This window comes from Phalacrocorax aristotelis, chromosome 17 (genome assembly GCF_949628215.1).
Source record: "Phalacrocorax aristotelis chromosome 17, bGulAri2.1, whole genome shotgun sequence".
Taxonomy (NCBI): domain Eukaryota; kingdom Metazoa; phylum Chordata; class Aves; order Suliformes; family Phalacrocoracidae; genus Phalacrocorax; species Phalacrocorax aristotelis.
This window is the reverse complement of record NC_134292.1, coordinates 9,011,490-9,032,306: the sequence shown is the minus strand read 5'-3', so window position 1 is coordinate 9,032,306 and position 20,817 is coordinate 9,011,490. Positions and strand designations below refer to the sequence as shown.

Below are 20,817 nucleotides of genomic sequence, written 5' to 3'. Positions count from 1 at the left end.
ATAACTCGGGCAACACAGTGAGGGGCAACGGTTAGGAGAGGGTGGAGGACTGGGCCTCTGGGTCTGCCATGCCTGGCTTTGCTTCCCACATGTCATGGGACCTTAGAAGTTACTTTGCTGCTACGTGCCTCAGTTTCCCCATCTGGGTTGGAGCTATGCATGAAGGGAAGGAGTACAGGATCAGGCCTGAGACAGTAACACTGTGCGAATACTGCCACACTCAGGAATGGTGTGAAGATACATGAAGTCCCCTTCCAAAGGCATCAAAACCTATGCTATAAATGAGGGCAGATAAAACAGAGTTGTGTGAAGGTTGCATTTGCCTACCTCTATTTCTATCCCACACGCTATCTATCTGTCTATGTGTCTGCCTGTCTCTCTATCCATCTTTGCATCTCCTGCTTGTGAAATGGCTGCACTCTTCCACAGCTGACAACCCTTTAGAACAAATCCATACTATGATAGTTGGTGCTTTGCTAGAGAAAGGTCACTTAAGCTATTTGTATGACAGAGCCAAAGCCAACTCAATATCCTTCCTGTCTTGACATCCTTTTTCAGGCTGAAGTCCTTTCTGGAAGCACACAGAGGAAAAACACAGAACAATCACTAGGAATATCTGCCTTTACTTCCACCTCCTGTGCCATATCCTTCAACGTCCCACCTACCAGGGTTTATACTCGACGAAAGAAGAAATGCCTCTTAAATCATCTCTACACATCGCCGCCCTTTGGGTTTGTTATTGCAAACAGCAATACCTCCTGGTGTGCAGGTGCACTCCTTAAGAAGTTGGCCAACCTGGGTAGCTCAGAGCAGAGCTGCGGTGGTTTGAACATCTTGCCTGGCTGCTGCAGTTTCCTTTCTCTTGGGTCTCTGTTGTGACATGCCTGGATGAGGTGACACACACCTGCACAAACTGGCAGTCCCTCTGCTCCATCAGCCTCCTTGTGCTTCCTCCTGCATCCAGCTCTTCTCGGGAACTTACGGTGAGAGCAAGAGCAGCGATGCTGCAGACTGCTGGAAGAGGCAGGAGGGAGGAGAGGGCAGGGGTTAAATTCAGGCCTCGGAGAGCTGAAATATTCCAAACATAAGGCGGATGTGGCACTTCCCAGACTGCATGTAAATCAGAGACACATGCTCCCTCCGGTATGGCAGCACATGTGCACTGTTTATTTGGAGGACCCACATTGTCTTCTTTTTTCTGTTTCAACCCATCAGGAGCTAAAAGAGTTTGCTCCAGCTCTACACTGCATTACAACATGGGGTCTCTCTACCCCAAGGACTGACGGCATGAAAACTACCTTCAATTTTTGACCAAAAGGACTCAACGGTGCCCTTTTGGAATGAGCTCCAGATCCCCCACCAGCCCTGGAGCTTTCTCTTCCTCTGAACCCTGCCAGGAGCAACTCGACATCAGGAAACTATTTGAGGGACTGTTCCACATTAGCCATAATCCAATTATCAGCCTCGGCCTGATGATGTCTTCCTCTGTCCCTTCCCGGGCCACGATGATGCCGTCTGTGGCACTGGGCAAGCTGGAGGTGGCCAGCTGTTCCCCGGCCCAGGAACAGCCCGGTTAGCGGGCAGCACGTGAAGGGACACGCGCCGAGGTCCGTGCCGCCAGCTGTTTGCACGAGCCCAAGTTTGCATTGTCTCGCTGGCAGCAGTGTCCTCGGGGTGAAGTCCAGTGCTATGCTGTCAGCGGGCAAAGGGCATGGGCACTGTGGAGCGCTTTAAGCAGCCAGAGAATCAAATGGGGACAGACGTCCAGGGAGGACAGACTTACACAGCCAAGGCGGTGAAAGGGCTTTCATGCACTGGACGTGGGTAGCTCCCTAAAAAGTGGTTTGCAGGGCTGGGTGCAAGGCTGGTCTAGCTTCTCTCTTGGGTGTCTCCTCTGGGTCTTTTTCAAGCAGATAGTCTTTGATGGCTTGAGCCAGCCCTGGCTTCATGCCGGGACCTGTGGCTGCGGTCAATGAGGTGCTGAGCCACCGCTAACAAACACAGCCTGCTGAGCATCTGCCCCCACACAGCCCCCAGCAGCTCAGCGTGACTTGCAGGGCACCTCACCCACAACATGGCTCTTACCCTCATCCTTCACATTGTCCTGGGTCCTTTCTTGCCTGATTGCAATTTAGCTCTTGCTGAAATTCGCCCCCCTGCTCAGCACCCAGCCCAGCGATGGGACAGGCTCTCTGGCAGGGACCACGACACGGATGGTGTCATGTAAGTGGGATGTGGGGTCTTGGGGAAGGACCTCCCTGCCATTCTTCCTTGCATCTTTACTCTTGAGTTTTGCATCGTTGAGGCAAGAAAATATCACTGCAGGCAGTGCATTTCTGCAGGGTTATTAGTCAGCTCAGCTGGTTATAGTCATTTAGCCTCCAAACCTCCAGCATTGCAGCAGCAGTCGAGGCATGCAATAATCTGTCAGGAGCACAACATCTGCCTTATCAACCTGGAAGCATATATTTTTGACTAGCATCTACTGTATGACCAGAGCAGAGAGTGAGGATTGGCCCTTTCTGGGTTGAAATGGCCGTGTGTGACCCAGGAGAGGCTGGGCCATGTTGCTATCCCCGCTCAGAGAGGCATCAGCCACATATGACTTGTCCAGTGATGCATAAGGACCTATGCTTAAGCTTTCTCATTTTCCTTCCTTCACAGTGCCCTCAGCCTAGCCGACTTGGTGGTTGGGATGAAAAAGGTGGCTGAAATGCTGGGGGTGAAACCTGCCATCTCCTGGCACATGAATCCTGCGTCCCCCGTGCCTGATTCACCCTGACCCATCTCTGCCCCAGGGCAGCCCTATGACACTGGAGGCTGCTGGGTTGCTGGACCATCTGGCAAGGTTTGGTACCCAGCCACGCACAAGCATCTTCCTCCAGTGGAAGCAGAAAGGCATAAAGACAGAAAATAGACCAGGATCCAGCACCTGATTCCCACCAGGCCCAGAGGGGCAGAGGGACTGGGGTAACTGGCCAACTCAACAGGTGATGGATGCTGGGAGGCTCACACTGGACAAGTACAGGTAGCAAAAGCCATCCTAGAGAGGATGCAAAAAGGCTATTTGCAGCCATACATCAGCTTGCTTTTCCCTGCTGGATTCAGACTGAGGATTTGCTCCCTGTTGAACCCAAGACTGATAGAAAAGGACCCACCCAGAGCAACCCCCACTGCATTTTTTGGCTCTGTGAAGCCCATGCCCATCCCACAGCCCAAGCACACAGACAAACCCAGGGAGTTCGGAGCCGCCGGGGCTTGCCCAGCTGGAGGGGGTGTTTCTGAACCCACTCACAGCATCGTGCTGCGGGAAAAACAGCTGAGGAGGGCTGGGATGGAGAGGGCTGGGGGAGGCAAGAAAACCAAAACAGAAACAGAGCTTGGAGGGAGGGAGGGGGTCCTTGTTTTTCATCCCCAGGTGAGGCAAGGCAGAGAGGAGGAATGCTTTCCTCTGAATCCACTGGGCCCCAAGCCATGAATGCAGCCACAGCCTGAGCCCCCAGCGGGGGCTGCCTTCGCCCCTGAGAGCACAGGCTCGCACCATCCCAGCCAGCTCAGTGGCTGTGGCACATTGCATTGATTCCTGCTCAGCAGGCGGCTTGAAATGCAGCAGCTTTGGAGGGAGGGAAGGAGGGAGTGGGAGTCCCCACTCTGCAGCCTCCACCACCCCGGGGAGCTCTGCAGACTTGCCTGCCTGGCCCAGCAGCAGCAGCAAAAGCGGGTGACCATGTACCACGAAACCTGGCAGCAGCACACCCGATGCTTTCCTCCCACTCCAGACAAATCAGCCTTTATCTCCCAGCTAAGTGGGCAAGAGGTGCCTCTTCCGACGATGACTGTGCTCACTGCCGAGGGCCGGGAGCGCGAGGCATGCCACGGGCAGGACACACAATGGCTCTTTGTAATGGGTTTCGAGGAAGCTGCAAGGCTGGGGAGCAGAACAGGTTTGGCTTAGAGGCTGAGCAAAGACCAAAATCCTCCCAGGAGCGATTATCAGGGGATCTGAGTTCAAGAAAATGCCCAGCTCCCTCTGGGCCCTGTAATTTGGATGTGAGGACAGCCTCATCTACAAAGACGCAGGTAAAAGAGTGAGAACCATTCAGTGAGTGCTCCTGGGGATGTTGCCAGTCGCAGATTTGTTGATCCAAAGTCCTGCCAGCACAGCCATTCGTCTTCCTACGGCAACACAAAAACATGTTGCCGGGAAGGACTAACTTCTGCTAAATTTGGAGCTGGAAAAGATCACTCTCCTTTAGATGGCTTGGAAGCATATTGATTTGACTGTCATGGTCCTAGGCTGTCGTGCTTGTCAAAGCAAGATGTTTTATAAGACTGAAGCAAAGGAAACATTGAATTTTTTCCTTCAGGAGAAGAATTCCCAGGCCTGTGATTTTCATCCCAGCCTGGGAGCGAGGGAGCCTGACCTGTCTCAACCTTTCCTGTGGGACAGGGATGTTTTCTTCTCTTTTCCAAGCCCTTGTCCTTACTTCTGAAATTCTGAATTTAGTTTTTCCAGAGGGGTCAGGTTTATTCATAACCAAGGATGCCAGAAGACCTTTTTACTAGCATTGGAATTATAATTGATATGTCCATAGAATGAGGACCTCAGAGGAATTAGAGACTGAAGACGATCATCAAATGCCTCAGGACCCTTGTGGAAATGAGGAGGTCTGGCACACATATTTGAAGAGCCGTGGATAAGCTGTGAAAGCCCTTGTTAGTGCTATGCTGCATCACGCTTACGACCATAATACCAAACCAGAGCTCCCACAGGAGCATCAAAACAAATGATGGTGAATGGAGAAACATCTCCCACCTGCTGCTGCCAAAGGCTTTTCCTCCTCTGAGTGCATCCATACAGACTCAGAGGCTGAGTCCAGTCGCTGCAGCTCGGCAGCTTTAGCTAACACACATCTTGAGTCACAGGATGGCTTTCTATTTCTATTTTCTAGCTCTTTGCAGGCCACTTTGTATTGGTACAAGATTTTGTCACGCACACTCTTCAACAGATGTCTGTGTTGAGGCACTTGACGGCGGTGCTGCCTACTTCTCCTGCTGTGCGGGAGGTTTCCACGTCCACCTGCGTGCATGAGTGACGGAGCAGGAGGACATGCACAGCCACGTCCAAGGCTTGCTCAGGTTGGTGCCAGGCTGCCAGAACGGGCTCCAAAGCATGACATCTCTTGATGGAAATCCAAAGCAAACTATTTCCAGAACATGCCTGCCTGTTTCAGCATCAGTTCCCAAATTTTGATTGTTCAACCACCCACATCAATACCTGTGAAACAAGTATCCCGGTCCCCTTCCCATCTGCCTGTAATGTGTCTGGTACTGGGAGGACCACAGGTATAAACAAGGGAATTGGGGTATCTGGTTGCTCTTTGTAACCTACTCACAGCCCAGAAATGTGATAGGACTTCGCTCATGGCATCAGATCCACCACTGAACCCCCACTTGGACCCCAAAAGGTTTTGTGGCCTTGTCAGTCCCATGCTCAAATATACTACCCAATGTGCAATGGTTGACCTGAATGGTCTTGAAGGGCTTAAAGATATTTCGACACAAGCAACGTCCCAGCAATGCCAAGAACTAGCTTCACTCTGAAATCTGCAAAACCTACTTCTGTGTGACTCCTGCCAAGACAGCAGTAATCCCATCTGTAAAGCTAGGGCCAAGCCAGCCCAAGCCAGGGAAGCTACAGCTCTGTTTTGTTTCAGAGCAGTAAGAAGATTTTGCACAAAAGAAGCCGTTTTGAAAACAAATACATTCGGAAAAAAGAATTTGCCATTGTGGGAACCCACTGCTCAGGGCAGGTGACATCTGCCCACGTGGCTGCCCAAAAGGGGCAAGGAGACAAAATGGGGAAAGATTTAAGGTTACTTCTTTAGAAATTGAGGAACTGTAGGTGATCCTCAGTAAAAGCAAGCCAGGCTTCTGTGTGTGCCGCTTCCATTCTCAGCAGAAAAAGAAGATGCAGCACATTAGGGTTTATTTTAAACCTTACCTCCTGGCTCATCTGCTCCTCATTCAATAGAGTCACACTCCCGATTTACCCCATTTCAGGGGTAGCCTTGCTCTTGGAAATGGATTTAGAGAAGCTTTTCCAGATACCCAGGTGGATGGGGTCCTCCGGCAGGGATAAAGCCCTCTCTTTCCAGAGGCAAAGTGCAAACATGAGGCTAGGGCGGGGAAGTGGGTCTGGGATTTTGTTGTAAAATATATGCATGACTTGTACATGGATATTCCCTGCTCCCTGCCTGGCTCCTGCCTGGAAATGAGCTGGATCCATGCACACAGAAACTGCTTAGTCCTCCTCTGGCAGCTTTCCCAATGCAAAGAAAAGGATAAAAAAGGAGAAAAATATTATTTTTAAAACAGTCTGAAAGGAAAGAACTGTGCTGAGATCAGGTTAAATACATATTTCAGGCTCAGTCCTCCTCCCTCCCCAGAATCAGCAGAAGGGGTCCCATTTTGGAACTCAGTACAGAAGGACAATTTCCCTGATGTGCAAACGCATTCATTTCAGACACCTCCTTTTGCTGGTCCTTCTCTCCACATCTCCAAATCTGCCTGCACGGAAACTGCCATTGTACTGATGTTGCCTGGATCAGAAGTCTACTCAGCCAGCACAAGTCTGCTGCCCGTCCCACCGCGTATAGCCCGTCCCCTCCAGAAGCGAGGTGAGGTGCCCTCCGGAGGCAGAGCCCTGGGCGAGGACATGGGGATGGCCTTTTCCACAACCCTGCTGGACCATTGCAGGTGACCCTTTGCAACTCATTTTCCCCACCTACAAGAAGTCAGCATTGATGCTTAGGTCTTTGCAAAGTGCTTTGAGTGCTACAAACTCACAAGTGCCGGTGCAAAGGCAGATACTATTAAAAGCAGGGCTACTTTTGGCCCAAGAACTGCAGCTGAATGTTTGGATTTTGATTCAGCCACTCATGCAAACATCAGTTAAACTTTAAGCCATGTACAGAAGTCCTGTTGGCTTCTGTGAGACCAAAGGACACATCTGAAGTGGTGTGGGGTTAAACCAGGCTTTATAGTAGTCTAATTGAGTTAAACATTCAACTCCCGATGAAACAGGATGTGGGCACCTGCCCGAATCCCTAAACCTTTTCCGAAAACAGGATGTGAAGGTAACATTTCTTCACCTGGATAAATGACTTGAAGAGTTTTATCCCCAGCTTGGCCCCATGTCTTTCCCAAAACGTCATGTTTTCCATTAAAGAGAACCATTCAGGAAACGAATGACTCTGAGCCTTCACAAATGTTGACGCCCTGTAAATAAGGACGGGTGCCCGACGGTGCCAGTAGTTTTGTGTTAGCGGCTCATCCCTGACAATAGTGGAGTGGCTCCTGATCCCACGGTGACATCAGAAGTGCCTCGTGATTTTGCAGGGCATTTGAGAACTTGAACTCCATTCTGCTTAAGCAATCCTCGTCTTGAAAATGAGGTTATGAAGAATCCACTGAAAATCCCTTTGCGTTCCCTTAGCACTGAGGAAATGAGTGAGATCAACTGCAAACCCTTGCAGCGAGCATGCCCTGCCAGAAATATTTGTGCTTGGACCAGCAAAGCCAACCTTCCCAGGCTGGCTTGGGAGACCAGACGCTTTGCTGTTTGACTCCAAGGGAAAATGTTGCCAGCTGCCAGCATTTAAACCAGCAATGTTACTTCTGAGCATAAAATCAGCCAGGCAAGACATTATGATGGGGAGACAGAAGGGGAGAAAGGAGGGCATGGGCTTGGTACAGACACCATCATGCCGAGAAACCCAGCTGTGGCACAGAGCTGGAACATGCCCGGGGTGAAGCCAGATGATATCAAGCAACTGGGACTGTTCGATTCATGTTGCTGCCATCCTTCAGCAGACCGATCCATGGTGTGACCGTACGCCCCACGCGCTGCTCTGGATATCTGGATACTGCACTGGGAAGGTGACTCAATCTCACCTAGGCAGTGAGGATGAACTCAGGTTGAATTACCTTGAAGAATGATTATTTTTTTCCTGGGGTCCATCAGTGTGATTGCTCCCACATCACACGCTCGTCCTCTCTCTGCCTTTTCCCCACCCCTCTCAGCACTTCCAGAAGCAGCAAGATGAAAGCAGATGTTGGCAGCTTGCAAGACTTTTCTTTCTGAGCCAGGCAAAAGTTACTTTGATTTTCCATGCTGTTCTAGCAACTTTTCGGACTGAGTGCATGAGTGGATATGGCTAATGGTGAATTTACCAAAGGAGTTGGGAGCTATAGAGTTTTACATATATATGGATATCAAATGCCTGATTCAAATGGATATTCCATGGCTGTTCTTTATAAAAATAAGAATTTATACATGAAAAAATGTTAACATCAGTATGTTTTCTACAAAGAGAAAGTTTCACAGAGGTTGGGTTTCGTGGGCGTACGTTGCCAACATTTCAAAATCTGCCCACAAATGTTTTGTGTCTTAAACACATCAAAATCTTCCCAGCAAGAAGTGACAGAGTGTATCTCTCTGCAGTCAGAAATGTGATTGCATCATATGTAGACATATCCAGGCTAGCTTTAAGCTAATTAGCTCCAATCCCAATAGCAGCATTACTTGAACAAAGCTGTAAAAGACCCAGGGCACATATCCTGGTAGTTTCACGATGGGGAGGTGAGTGCCACAGAGGCTGGGGTTCCCTGGAAGGCCATGCTGATGCCACCTTGAACATTTCCATGTACTTTCAGGGAAAATTCTTCCAGTTCCCCAACCATTAAAATAATGGTTGGGAAAATATTCCAAATTTCAAAACTGAAAAAAGTCATTTAAAAATAAAGTCCAGAATGTCTCCTAAATGAAAAAATAAGAGCTTTAAATTTTATTTTATTTTATCTTAGGGAATGTCTCAGTTTTATTTTTTTTATATACTCAGTCAGTTTGCAAATGACACCAAATTGGGCAAAAGTGTCGATCTGCTGGAGGGCAGGAAGGCTCTGCAGAGGGACCTGGACAGGCTGGACTGATGGGCTGGGGTCAATTGCATGAGGTGTAACAAGGCCCAGTGCCGGGTCCTGCCCTTGGGTCACACCGACCCCAGGCAACGCTCCGGGCCTGGGGCAGAGGGGCTGGGAAGTGCCCGGCGGAGAAGGCCCTGGGGGTGCTGGCTGACAGCCGGCTGGGCATGAGCCAGCAGTGCCCAGGTGGCCAAGGAGGCCACCAGCCCCTGGGCTTGTGTCAGCACTGGTGTGGCCAGCAGGAGCCGGGCAGGGATGGGGCCCCTGTGCTCGGCCCTGGGGAGGCCCCACCTCGAATGCTGGGCTCAGGTTTGGGCCCCTCGGGACAAGAAGGCCCTTGAGGGGCTGGAGTGTGTCCAGAGAAGGGCAATGGAGCCTCAAGCTGTGTCAGGGGAGGTTTGTATTGGAGATTAGGAAAAAGTTACTGAGGGAGTGGTCAGGCTGCACAGAGAGGTGGGGGAGTCACCGTCCCTGGGGGGGTTCAAAAAACATGTAGACGTGGCACTTCAGGGCATGGTTTAGGAGGTCTGGGGGTGTTGGGTTGATAGTTGGACTTGACCTTAAAGGTCTTTTCCAACCTTAATGAGTCTATGAATCTATGATTATTTGATAACATGAAAGAAGTTGTAGTGCATAATAGAGGCATCATTGCTAACAAACGTGTCATAACATAACATGGCGTGTCAATCCGTGATGGAATAAGTAGAAGTTTAATACTCAGGGCACCGCTGCCAGGCACTGGCTAAAGCCTTCTACCCCAGCTTCCTTGCAAAAACATAGGTTAATGGCAAGACAAGAGCCTGCAGACTGGGTCCTGTGGCACTGCAGGCTGCAGCTGGAGGCTTATGGTGCCAATGGCTGATGAAGGCGCTCTGAAGATGCTGCCACGTGCAGGGAGTTGTGCTGGACCTGGCTATGAAATCCAGAGTGGCAGCAGCCTCCAAACGCTTTGTTACACAGTTAATATGAATGAAAAACTCCCGCTGTCTCCAGCCAATTGTAATTCAATTGTAAAAAATTTGCTCCAGGTGGCAATTTGGCATCTGCTTTCATTTCGCCCCTCCACAGAAGGATTGCAGGCAACGCTAACGAGTGGCTAATTTTGCACACAGCAGGCCAGATCCTCAGCTCGTACAAACCAGAGGAAGCACTATTAAATGTGAAGCAACTCCATCAGCTTACACCAGCCAAGGAACTGAGCCCTGGGCGTCCGTCCTTCCAACCAACCGCTCTCGGTTGCAACAGCGGCTTAAAGCTGTGAGTTTTGGGCTGCAGCCTGGGACAGGTCGCGGGGTTGCTGTTTGCATCGGCAGCCCCTTTAAATGTCCGCTCGCGTGCCGAGTTATCACTCTGGCATTCCAGAGCGCTGAGCCCTGGCCTCAAGCAGCCGGAGGAATTCGCTCCCCAAGCACTAATTCCCTTTTTTCCCCAGAAGAAGCCCGTGGGATGGCTCCTGTTGTGCAACGAGGATGGACTGGTCTCCTGCCAGTCTCCAGATCTGGACTCTGGGCTTGGTCCCCCCAGCGCACCCAGCTCCGCAGTGTGAGCTGGGTGATGGGACCATCAGGCTCCAGCTGTGGTGGGACTGGGACAAACCCAGAGTGAAGAAGTGCTGCAGGACTGGGTGCTGGTGGAGGGCAGCAGCCTCCTCCACCCCTTCTACCCCATGGGTGCCCAGGTTTGCACCAGCTCATCCAGAGGCAGAACTGGGACCTGGTCTAGCGGAGATATGCCATGCCTTGGGTGCTCGCTCCTATTATTCCCACTGACATTGAGGGCAAAAGGGAAGGTTTCTCCACACAGAGGGTAGCTCAGCTGCAGGACTCCTCACTGCAGGGCGAAGCTGCAGCAGAGCTTCAGCATGGACTGAACTCACAAGGGATAATAAGAAATTGTACACATAAAGAGCAATAGTTTATAAAATAAAGATGTGGGGAAGAGATAGAAAAGCTTCAGGATGAAAACCAGGCTAATTGCTTGGGTTAGGAGGAGGCTCAACCACATCTGCTTACTGCAGGGGTTTTTGTGCTGCTTCTGCTGCTGCAGTTGCTGTTGGTGGAGAAAGACTTTGGGATTAACCAGGCTGTGGGGCTGGTGAATCATCCCGGGTGAGCTCCGAAGGAGCCAGCGAGCTTTTGCAGAGTCTTTTTGTTGACAAGAACATTGTGCTGACAAAACAGCCTGTTTTCCCCAGTCTAACCTCCTCCTTATCAGCCATTCGTTACAGGAGTGTTGGCTGACACGGGATCGTGGCAGACGCAGATTATTAAGTTGTTGACAGAAAGCTCATCCACTTTGAACAGTTATCATCACAGGGAGCATCCACCACGCAGGCTGCTCCTGGCAGACACTCTCATCAGCCAGATGCCATGTGTCGGGGAGCCTCCTTGAGACGCACACCCCCATCTTCCCTCTTAATGTATTTAAATGAGTTTTCCAGCAGTGTCACGGCTGATTAGCCCTGCAGAGCTATTTATGAGGGGACAGAGCAACAAATAGGCCTGAAAGCGCTTCTTACCTGTCCCTTCAGACTAGAACATCTCTGCAAGGGAATAGGTATGGAGGTAAGAAAGGGGTTAATTTGGGTGAATGCTGCTGTGACTGTTGTCCTACTGAACAGGGGAGGAAGGAGGAGCGCTGGACCATGCCTTCAGGGATGGGGCAAAACCACCAGGCCAGACCTATGCCTTGCCAAGACCTCCATTGCTTTACTGATTTTGGTATAAGGCTACTGATTGCACCAAGTGACTGAAAGCCACACCAAAGGCTGGGATTAGAAAGTCAAAGACTGCTTGTTGCTTTTTTCCTGAGCTCACTAAATTTGTCCGCTCCTGGAAACGGCGCTCAATCAGGTTTAGTGGATGGGCTCAGGTGTCTGGGCGACCTCTCAGAGCAGGGTAGGAAGGATAGAAAAGAGCAGGGCGGGAGGAGGAAGACTTTGGTGAAATGCCCTCATTCCTGGTCCTCTGCCTGCTGGGCACGGCGCTCCCTGCCCGCTGCTTTGCCATGTGGGCAGCTCATCTGCTAATCACAAGGAAGCAGCAAGGGCACCCAAGCCCATGATACAGCGCTGGAAAATTCAAGGTTTCACTTTGATGTCTGCCTGAAAGATGAAAAGTCTTAATCAAAGCCAAGAGCATGTAAATCAGCAGACTCTAAAATAGTTGGGCACTCTAACCTTCTTGGGTAAGTGCAAATAGGAGGATTATTGTGACATGGGGAGTCAAATGTGTATAAGCTTTAATCTAACTGGAATAGGACAGAGGCCGTGAGAGCACGGTGATGCAGGCTTGAGCCACACACCGTGCAAGACTTGCCAGAAAGTACTATGGTCTCTTCCCTGCCCGGGGACGGGGCTGCTCTCCGCTCTTCCCCCCAGCCCGCGGCTGGACAAGGGCTGCCAGGTTTGGCCAGCACTTTGCTTGCAAGCCCCAAGAGTAGTGGTTCTGCAGAGGAGATTCGTCTACCATGGGAGTCCAAGTCCTTTGCTTCATTCCCCTGTGTTAAAGGGTTTCAAAAGGCCTCTGCCCACAAGGCTGAAGAAGCCTTTTAAAAGATTTTAAACTGGTTATTGCTGGTGAGATGGGGACAGGACCGGACATTGGCTTCATAAGAGAATCTTCTTCCCAGTGCTCTTAGGACAATGTGCCAGGGAACAAGGGACAACCACAACGTCCAGGTGGGCCAGACTAGTGCAAAGGGCTGCAGAAATCAGGAGCGCTGGCGACAGAGGGCTTGCTGCAGGCCAAGCTGCTGCTGGGCTCCAGCGACGCGCTCGCTCCTTGCGCTCAGTGCTTGAAGGAAAAATCTTCAAAGGAAGATTTCAAAAGGAAAAATTTGCTGGCCTGGCAGAGGGGGGGCCACCCTCTCAGGTGATGATGTGGGGATGCTGGAGCAGAACCCAAACATGCCCTTTTCTCGTGGCAGCATTTGTGTCTCTTTGGCTCCCAGCACTTCGCAGCCACGCTCCACGTACACCGACATGCGCACATGAGCGAGCGCTTCCAGCACAGGGAGGTTTCTGCCACTGAAAGGTGCTTTTTCCCTTTGATTGGAAAAGCTAGTTAGTAACTAGAGAGGAAGGAGCATCACATCAAGTAGATTTGCAGGTTCTTTTCTAGCCCATCGGGTTTGCAGCGAGCAAGCAGGCAGCTTCTCCTGCAAGTGGCAGGGGGGAGCCAGGGGGGTGGACGAAGAAGAGTCTTTAAGAATGAAGAGGACATGAGACAAAATGCTCTTGCTCAATGTTGTAAACAACCCTAAAGTGTTTTGAAAGACTCTGTCAATATAAATTACCAAGAAACAAGACGCTCGAATTGCAAAAGAGGAACCCAGCTGGAGAAAGGCTGCTCGCAGAGTGCCTCGCTGCCGTCCACCTCAGACACTCAACGGCGCTGGCACCACGCTGCTCTGCCCGCACACATTCTTCTCTATTCTTCCCCCTCTCACATGGAGGAGATGCATCAAGTGCTCTATGCGAGTTGAGTACATTAAAGCATCCTCCGGTCCCAGCTCCTGCGGCCTTGCGAGCAGCGGGAATTTACCAGCAGAGCTCTTTGCGCAGCGTTTTCCTGCTGCAAGCGTTCTGGGATAATTCCCTGTGCAAGCCCTCCCCGTGTACAGCTACATGAGCACACTGCCGCAGGCTGCACCCAGGCTGTGGGTTTGCCAGGTTTGCTCAGCGGTGTCTGTGTCCCGCTGCTTCCTGCAGGCAGCTCATCCCTGTCCCCACTTGGGGATCATGGAGGTCTTTGCATTCACCATGGAGTAAAAATGCACTTAGGCCATGGCCAGGGTGCAGCTGCTGTGCCATAAATTCACACCCCAGGTCACCTCGTGTTAACTTTCTCATGTGGCCGTACCTTCTCCTGGGACGGCGGCCAGAGCCCTGCGAGAAACAGCCACGGCAGTGCCTGCCTGACTCAGCTCGGGTAGCAGACACTCCAGGCAGTAATGCTGGCTAAAAAAGCCCAAACCAGAGAAATGCTGTGCTTTTAACCATGGCCTGGAGTGATCTGAGCTTGCAGGAAAGGTGGTGCTCACTCCCCGGGTGCATTGGGATGTGGTGATGGGGAGAAGAGCGGTCACACACATACAAGCCATGCTTTGGTACAGGTTGGGGCCAAAAGTCCCTTTTTTGGGGGTGTGTTAACCCTCTCCCAAAGAGATCGATTAAAAAACCCCTTGCAGGGGGTGTCAGTGTGGCAAGCTCCCAGCCCAGCCCTAGCACCAACCTTCTTCCCATTAGGGCTTTGGTGGTAAATCTCAGGAGGATTTCAATTATACCAGTGGGAGTTACATTTTCAAAACCTCTCTGGATCTGAGCTTAAATTACCAAAACAAAGGCTCCAAAGCACCCTGCAGTCCCTCAGATTGTCTATTTGCACCTTTGACATTTTAATCTGGTACATAATGAGTAAGACAGATTAAAGAGATGAAAACCAAGAACTTCTGTACCCAGAGACTTTCCACCAATTCCCGATACCACCCCATGAATGGCATGAATTAAGGCTCTGCACTTTCTTCTTGCTATTTAAAGCACAGATGTCTAAGTAGAGCTCCAGGAGGAGAGCTCTGCCTGGTGCAGGGCCTGGCATGCTCATGGTGATGGTTTAAAGCCATATGGGATTTCCACCAGGCCCTACCGTACTCAGGCCCCACCGTACTCAGGCCCCGAGTTCAGAGCAGGGGGAGTCCTGCCGTGTCCCTCGCCTGGAGGGGCAGCTTTACCAGCTACATAAATAAACTGGAGCATCTTCCTCCACCACTAAAATACAGACACTGCCAGGATGGCAGTAAAACAAGCAGAAAGACAGTCTTTTTCTTAGGTATTAGCCTAGTATGAAATCAGAGCAGAGGTATACTCAAAGAAAGTCTCGACAGGTACTAATGAGAGTTTCAGGTGGGCTTTTAAAATTTACCTAGAAAGCTGAGAAAATGATGAATTCTAACAATCCTCCCTATGACTAACTGGTCTCAGCGCTACCCCCCGGAGCGGCACCAGTAGGAAGTGTTTTTCGGAAGGATTTCATCATTATCTCTGCTTCAGCTTACATGATGGGAGGCTCAGTGCACAGTGCCCAGAGCTCACCAGTCCTTCAGCAGCGATGAGCCGTTGGCGCTGGTGCCCACCGAGCCCTGCCCTCGCACGGAGGTGCCCATGGGGCTGGGGGGAGCAGGCAGGGCTGCCCTTGGACCAGGGCTCCTGCAGCTTACCGGAGCCGCAGGGCTTTGGGGCAGACCCTGAGCCTCTCCAAGGAGAAATCAAAACCTGATGTGGGGCTGGGGGAGGCAAAGGGGAGATAGAGAGAAACCACCCATTTTTGCTTCCACCGAGACGGCAGCAGTGATCCCGTGCAGGGGCATCGCTCCGCAGCCAGCCCACGGGGAGCATTTTGGCTGCCGTCTCTCCCTGTCAGCCTGCAGAAACATGAGACGATGGACGGTTCGCAGGAGCAGAACTAACAAGCCAACAAATCAGGCCGCTGCCATCTCCTCCGCCCCTCTCTGTCTGGTTCAATAACAGCCGATGGGGGAGGATCCCAGAACTGCTGAATGGCTCGATAACCAGGAGCCAAAAACATTCAAAACCACACGTCTAAATTAATTCATCCCAAAGCATCCGCAGACAGCGAAGGGGGGTGGGGAGGGAGGAGGTGGAGGAAAAGAAACAGAAGAAGGAGAAATTACTTGGCCTCTTTTCAAGGCCTTTCTAAAAATGCTGAAAGAGTTTGGCAATACTGATAAAAACCCTGTACAGCAGTTGCCCTAATTTCTCTGAGCAACATCACTGGGATGCAGGCGACAGGATGGCTGTGGCATGTAAAATAAGGGCTGAAAAGGATGAGGAAAGGGTCAAAATGATGGTAGTAGGCTGGAGTCTGGCAGGATGGAGGGAGACACCCAGGGCGGCCGAGCTGCTGGAGCCCTGCTTGGATGACTCCCGGCTCCGTCCCTGGTCCTCTGCAGCTCACCCCAAGTCCCCTCCCAGGTTTTCATGCCGTAAGCCACTCTCCATGCACATGGCTCAGCCCAGCACACTCAGTCAACCTCCTCCAGAACGGCAGAGATGGATTTTAACATCATATAAAGGAAGCGTACAATGTAAGATTGTCTGCTGGAATGAAATTCAACAGTTTCAACGAGAGGAGAGTGAGCACAAAAGCAAAGCGTTAGTATTCAGACCAAGGGAGCCCAGCAGCCAGGCAGACTGCTTGCCTGTAATGCGTTGTGGAGAACACTTTTTTCTTCAACCAGTGTGAAATCCATACAGGAGAAAAGTTTGAGACCACTCCAACTCAGCCTTCGAACCCCCTTCTAGGGAGGCGAGGGCTAAGGAAGCACTCTAAGATTCCTGCCGGCATGGGCGGAGTGGCCAAGGTTTTTGGAAGTGCCACCAAAGCTGCATTTTGGGCTTTATTTCTATGAAAAAATGTCCATCACTCCAGAGCAGCACCAGTGGCATGCCGTGTGGTCATACCCAGCTCGTCATGGCCAAAGCGGGATGCTTTGGGGTGCCTTTGAAGTTGACTTAATCAATTAGAAGCTCTGGAAACAAGGTCCCTTAGGAATTTTAAGCTCAATAGCTGATATTTTAAGTTTCCAACATTAAACCTCATGTTAGCAATGGAGTTTAGATGAGTCTGTTCCTCGAGGTGCAATCTCAGACTGCTGGCTGGTTTTCCCAACTATTGTACGATGGTTTTCCTAGGACAGTGGTAGACCCAGGTACATGTTAGGGGTTGCTAGTTTGAAAGGCCAGCATTGATGTTAGCCACACAACATTTAAGGACTGCAGCCCATCAAACCACCAGAACAACCAAGGTCAAAACCATTTTTGAGTCATCCCATCGAGTCTTACAGGGATATATATAAATAATTGTACAGGCTAAAGCTAACGACCAAATGCAAACACTCCCACTGCTGCAGAACTTGGTGACATTCAGCCAAAAGGTCAGTTATCTCGCAATGGTATTTGCATTCTCCATCTACATACATTAGAGGGAAAGCAAAGGAACTGAAAGAGGCAGATGGATGGCCTAGAGATGATCACAGGTCTCTGATTTGAATAGGGCCTTGCATTTATTTTCATCCCTTTAATGATTAAGGCTGAGCAACAAAGCACCTCCCAGGGTGTTGGGTCTTTTAATTCCTCTGACCAAGAGCCCCTTAGGATGGGGACACACACCTGTGTGGGGCCAGGAGCCCCAGCAGAGCAAGCTGGGACATTGAGGCTGTGTAAGACCATGCCCTGCTCCATCTGGGGCTTGCTTTCTGGGAAGGTGCTGGGAGCTCTTGTAGGGACTGGTAGAGAATGGGATTGCTCAGTCAGGGCTAATTTTACTCAGTAGAGGGGATTTGGAAGAAGAAAACTGTGAACTCAGGCTCTATTAGGGTACGTAGCACTTTTAGGTTGCCTCTCAGTAGTAGTCGAGGGCAATTAAAGATTGCAGAGGGAAACTCAGAGCCTTTGGGCAGGGGACCACTGAATCCCCACCTGACTCCAGGCTGGCTGTCTCCAGCCGGGATGAGCAAGAAATAGGGCTTTTATGTCTTTCAGAGCTGATGTTTGTTGTCTGGGGAGAGAGTGGAGGGAAGAGGTGTTAGGAAATCTCTCTGACTCAGTCTTAAAACGTGCTCAGTCAAAATGCCCACTGCAATGTAACGTGCTACATCTGAGAGATTTCTTCCACTGAGCCCTGCCCCAGTAGCAGAAGGAGATATGGCTCCAAAAGTTTAAATGTCCAGCTAATTGTAGATGGACTGTCCTATTAGTCTCCAAGCTTGCATCAGTTAAACCTTGTTTCTCTGTGATACAGGACATAGGACACATCTGGACTGGTGAAGATAGGCTTAGTCAGAGTATCTCTGAAGCTGGGGGTTGCTGTACTAAGTGGCTGCTCTTAATGTATTTGTGCCGATGTCTGAGGCATCTCAGAGAGCAGAATGCATCTTTTTAATAAAAAAAAGAGAAAGGCTGCACTGTACCTGAACCTGGTGAACCATGTCCTCAAAGTCTTATGAAGGATCAAAGTCAGCTAACCCTCCTCCTTGCTCCCCAGAACAGGCTGGCACGCTGGCTTGTTGCACTCACTGTGCATGAATTTGAACTCCCAGTTAGGATTTTAACCACAGCAGATGACTGAGAAGAAAGCAAAGACCCTCCAAAGCAGCCAAACCTGGAACATGGGCTGTGCTATAATAAAGGAGGCCGGTGGTGGGGTCTGGCTTGCTCCTCTCACAGGTAACGGAGGCTTTGAAGCATCGCCTAACGTATTTTTATGAGAGTGTGTGCATGGGGAAGACTTCCCGCCCTGGTTTTGGGAGGTGTCCGCTCTAAGACCTCGGCTAGGGGAAACCATCAATAAAGACTCAAAATAGGAAATGCCTTCAAAAAAATTTAGGGGGAAAACTAGTCTTTGCCGATCTTATCAGAGGGGAAACGGGAATCGAGCTTTTGGGAGGAGACATTTCCCACCCCTGAGGGCTGCCAAGCCACCCCGTGCTGCAGCAGAGCCCTGGCAGCAGCAGTGTGCAGGATGCAGGAGAAGGCCTCTGCGACATTTCTTTCAAAAATAGAGCAGGGGTTACCCTTTCTTTCAAAACTCCTTCCGGGAAGGAGCCGCCCTCTCCTCAGCGCCTCGCCGTCCAGTGGCTCTGTGCACGTTAACCCCGGGCTCGGCCCCGCTGGAGGGTCCAGCTTGGCTCTTCCCTACACACCGGGGCTGTATTCACCAGGCACTTCTGGGCAGCAGGTCCCGCTTCTCCTACTGATGGTTTCCCATATGGCCCCAAAAAGTTCAAGGTAACACCAGGGGAAAGCGGGGATGCGACCATCTAGCTTAACACAGGGCGTTCCTCCGTGCTCCCGCCCCAGCAGGGCTGTAAGCCAGCTGAGCAGGAGACCATCCAGAGCTTATGGTGGAAGAGGAGCTGGAGCAAAAATTTCAGGAGAAATGCCAGGTCCCTGCAAGCTGTCAACATGAGACAACCCCATGCCGCTCGGCTCTCTCAAGGCAGATGTTTCCAGGTGTGGCCAGCCCCGACCATCAGACAGCTGGGCTGCCTTAGGGTCAAAACGATGACACTTTCAGAGGTTTGGTGCCCTGTGGGTTACACACCAGTTCAGCACGGAGATGAAGGGTGGCGATTTGGCAGACTACAAGCGGCAAAGTCCCACGAGTCCCCTTTAACAGGCTGAAGATCATTTTGTGGATCCAGGCCATCTCTGCTCCCGGATTTGCGCCTGTTTAAAAATCAATAAAATAAGACTAGGTTTCTGGAGGGTGTTGTGACACCCCGTGGATGTGGCTGGAGTGTTTTTAAGTTCCTCCTCTGGAAAGAGCTCTGCAAGCGCAAATTGAAATTGCTGTTAACCTTTTCCTGGGACGGGTACAAACCAGTTTCACTCTAACACCCAGGGGATTCAAGCTAAGATCAGGGATCTCTTCGGCATGGTAATAAAACATAGCCAAAGGACATGTTCACATGGATTTGTCACCCAAACGAAAAGGAAATGGGCAACCAACATCCCTACTGAATGGGTGAGGGGGTGGGAGAATGAGCCGAACTGCAGCCAGGCAAGGAGCTGAGCTTTCACCTCTTCTCTCTGGAGTCCAGCCCAGAGCTCTCCTCTCCTGAGCATCCATCCTTGGTGCTGCTGATGCTCCTCTCGCTGTGGGAGGGATTGCATCTACCGCCGCTGCATTACCTGCAGGGCATGCAGGCTAATTACCAGCCACACACTCCAGCAAATGGCTCTGCCATAGAAAAGTATTATTGACTGAATAAGAGTGCAGAAAAATGGCCCGATATCTGCTAAGGTAACCTCCTTTTTCTAAATGGTTAATCTCCAACATTAGAGCTAGTGTGTTAAAGGAGGTTTAGGACAATTTAATAGCTCATAAAACTTTATGGTCCCAGTTGAAATTGGAGTGATAACTCTGGAGTGTAAAGCTATACTTTGCTAAATGTCTCCCTTAGATTTTTTATTTTATTTTATTATTGGAAACTTAACATCTGCTACAGCAAAATAAAACAGAACAATTTCCACTGTTGAGAGACATGAGCATTCTGCTTCTCTTCATTCTGTTTATATGTTTATTGCTTAAAACTTTGGCGTCAATTTTGTACTTGATTATTAAGCTTTCAATCTCTTCAAGGCAAAGAGAGATAAAATAAGCAAAAATGGACCCATGATCAATTTAACCTGTGAGCAGAATAGAAACCAGGAGGATGCTAAATCGTAGACATCGATATTGTCTGGAGTCCTTTTAAATTTCAGTTAATGGTATGGTTCCTTGGCCAAATTTTGTCTGTAACAGTGCTTCATAAAGCAATGTGCAAATCATCATGGAAAGGGAAATGAGGAGGATCTGGAAGGCGTTTGCCCTCTGACAGTCCCTGTCTTAGTACAAGGTGCGGCAGTGCCTCGGTTTCCCCAGGTGTCAAATGAATCTTCTCCTCCCGAGCTGAAAGGCTCATCCCAAAGGTTCGGTGTCGCTGCACCGGGCAGTAAAGCTGGCCGTGGTAAATCCCTACATTTTTGGCAGAACATGTTCTTTGTGAGTCCCAGAACTGGAGGGATTCTCTATAATTCCCAAAGTATTTTTTTTCCTCCAACAAGTACTTATTTGCTATTCTTTCCCAAATCTTTTCAGCACAAATCTCAGTTCACACTTTCAGGCCACATATTTAAGGGGGAAAATATGTTTCTAGAAGAGCCGTTTGAGAAATGAACTGGTGACTTACGAAGCCGGACCAGCCGGAGCATGAGCAGCGATTCACACGGAAAATGAAATGAAAATGTTGGTGATCATCAGTGAAGGGTGC

General features: G+C 50.3%; 1 long non-coding RNA gene across 1 annotated transcript in view; it reads right to left on the bottom strand.

Moving 5' to 3' along the window:
• Positions 1-18,486, bottom strand: part of LOC142065670 (uncharacterized) — a 35,591-nt gene extending 17,105 nt beyond the window's left edge. Inside the window, exon 1 of the long non-coding RNA XR_012663497.1 lies at positions 17,974-18,486. This is a non-coding gene — a long non-coding RNA (uncharacterized LOC142065670). The remainder of the gene's footprint in view (positions 1-17,973) is intronic.
• Positions 18,487-20,817: the final 2,331 nt, after the last annotated feature.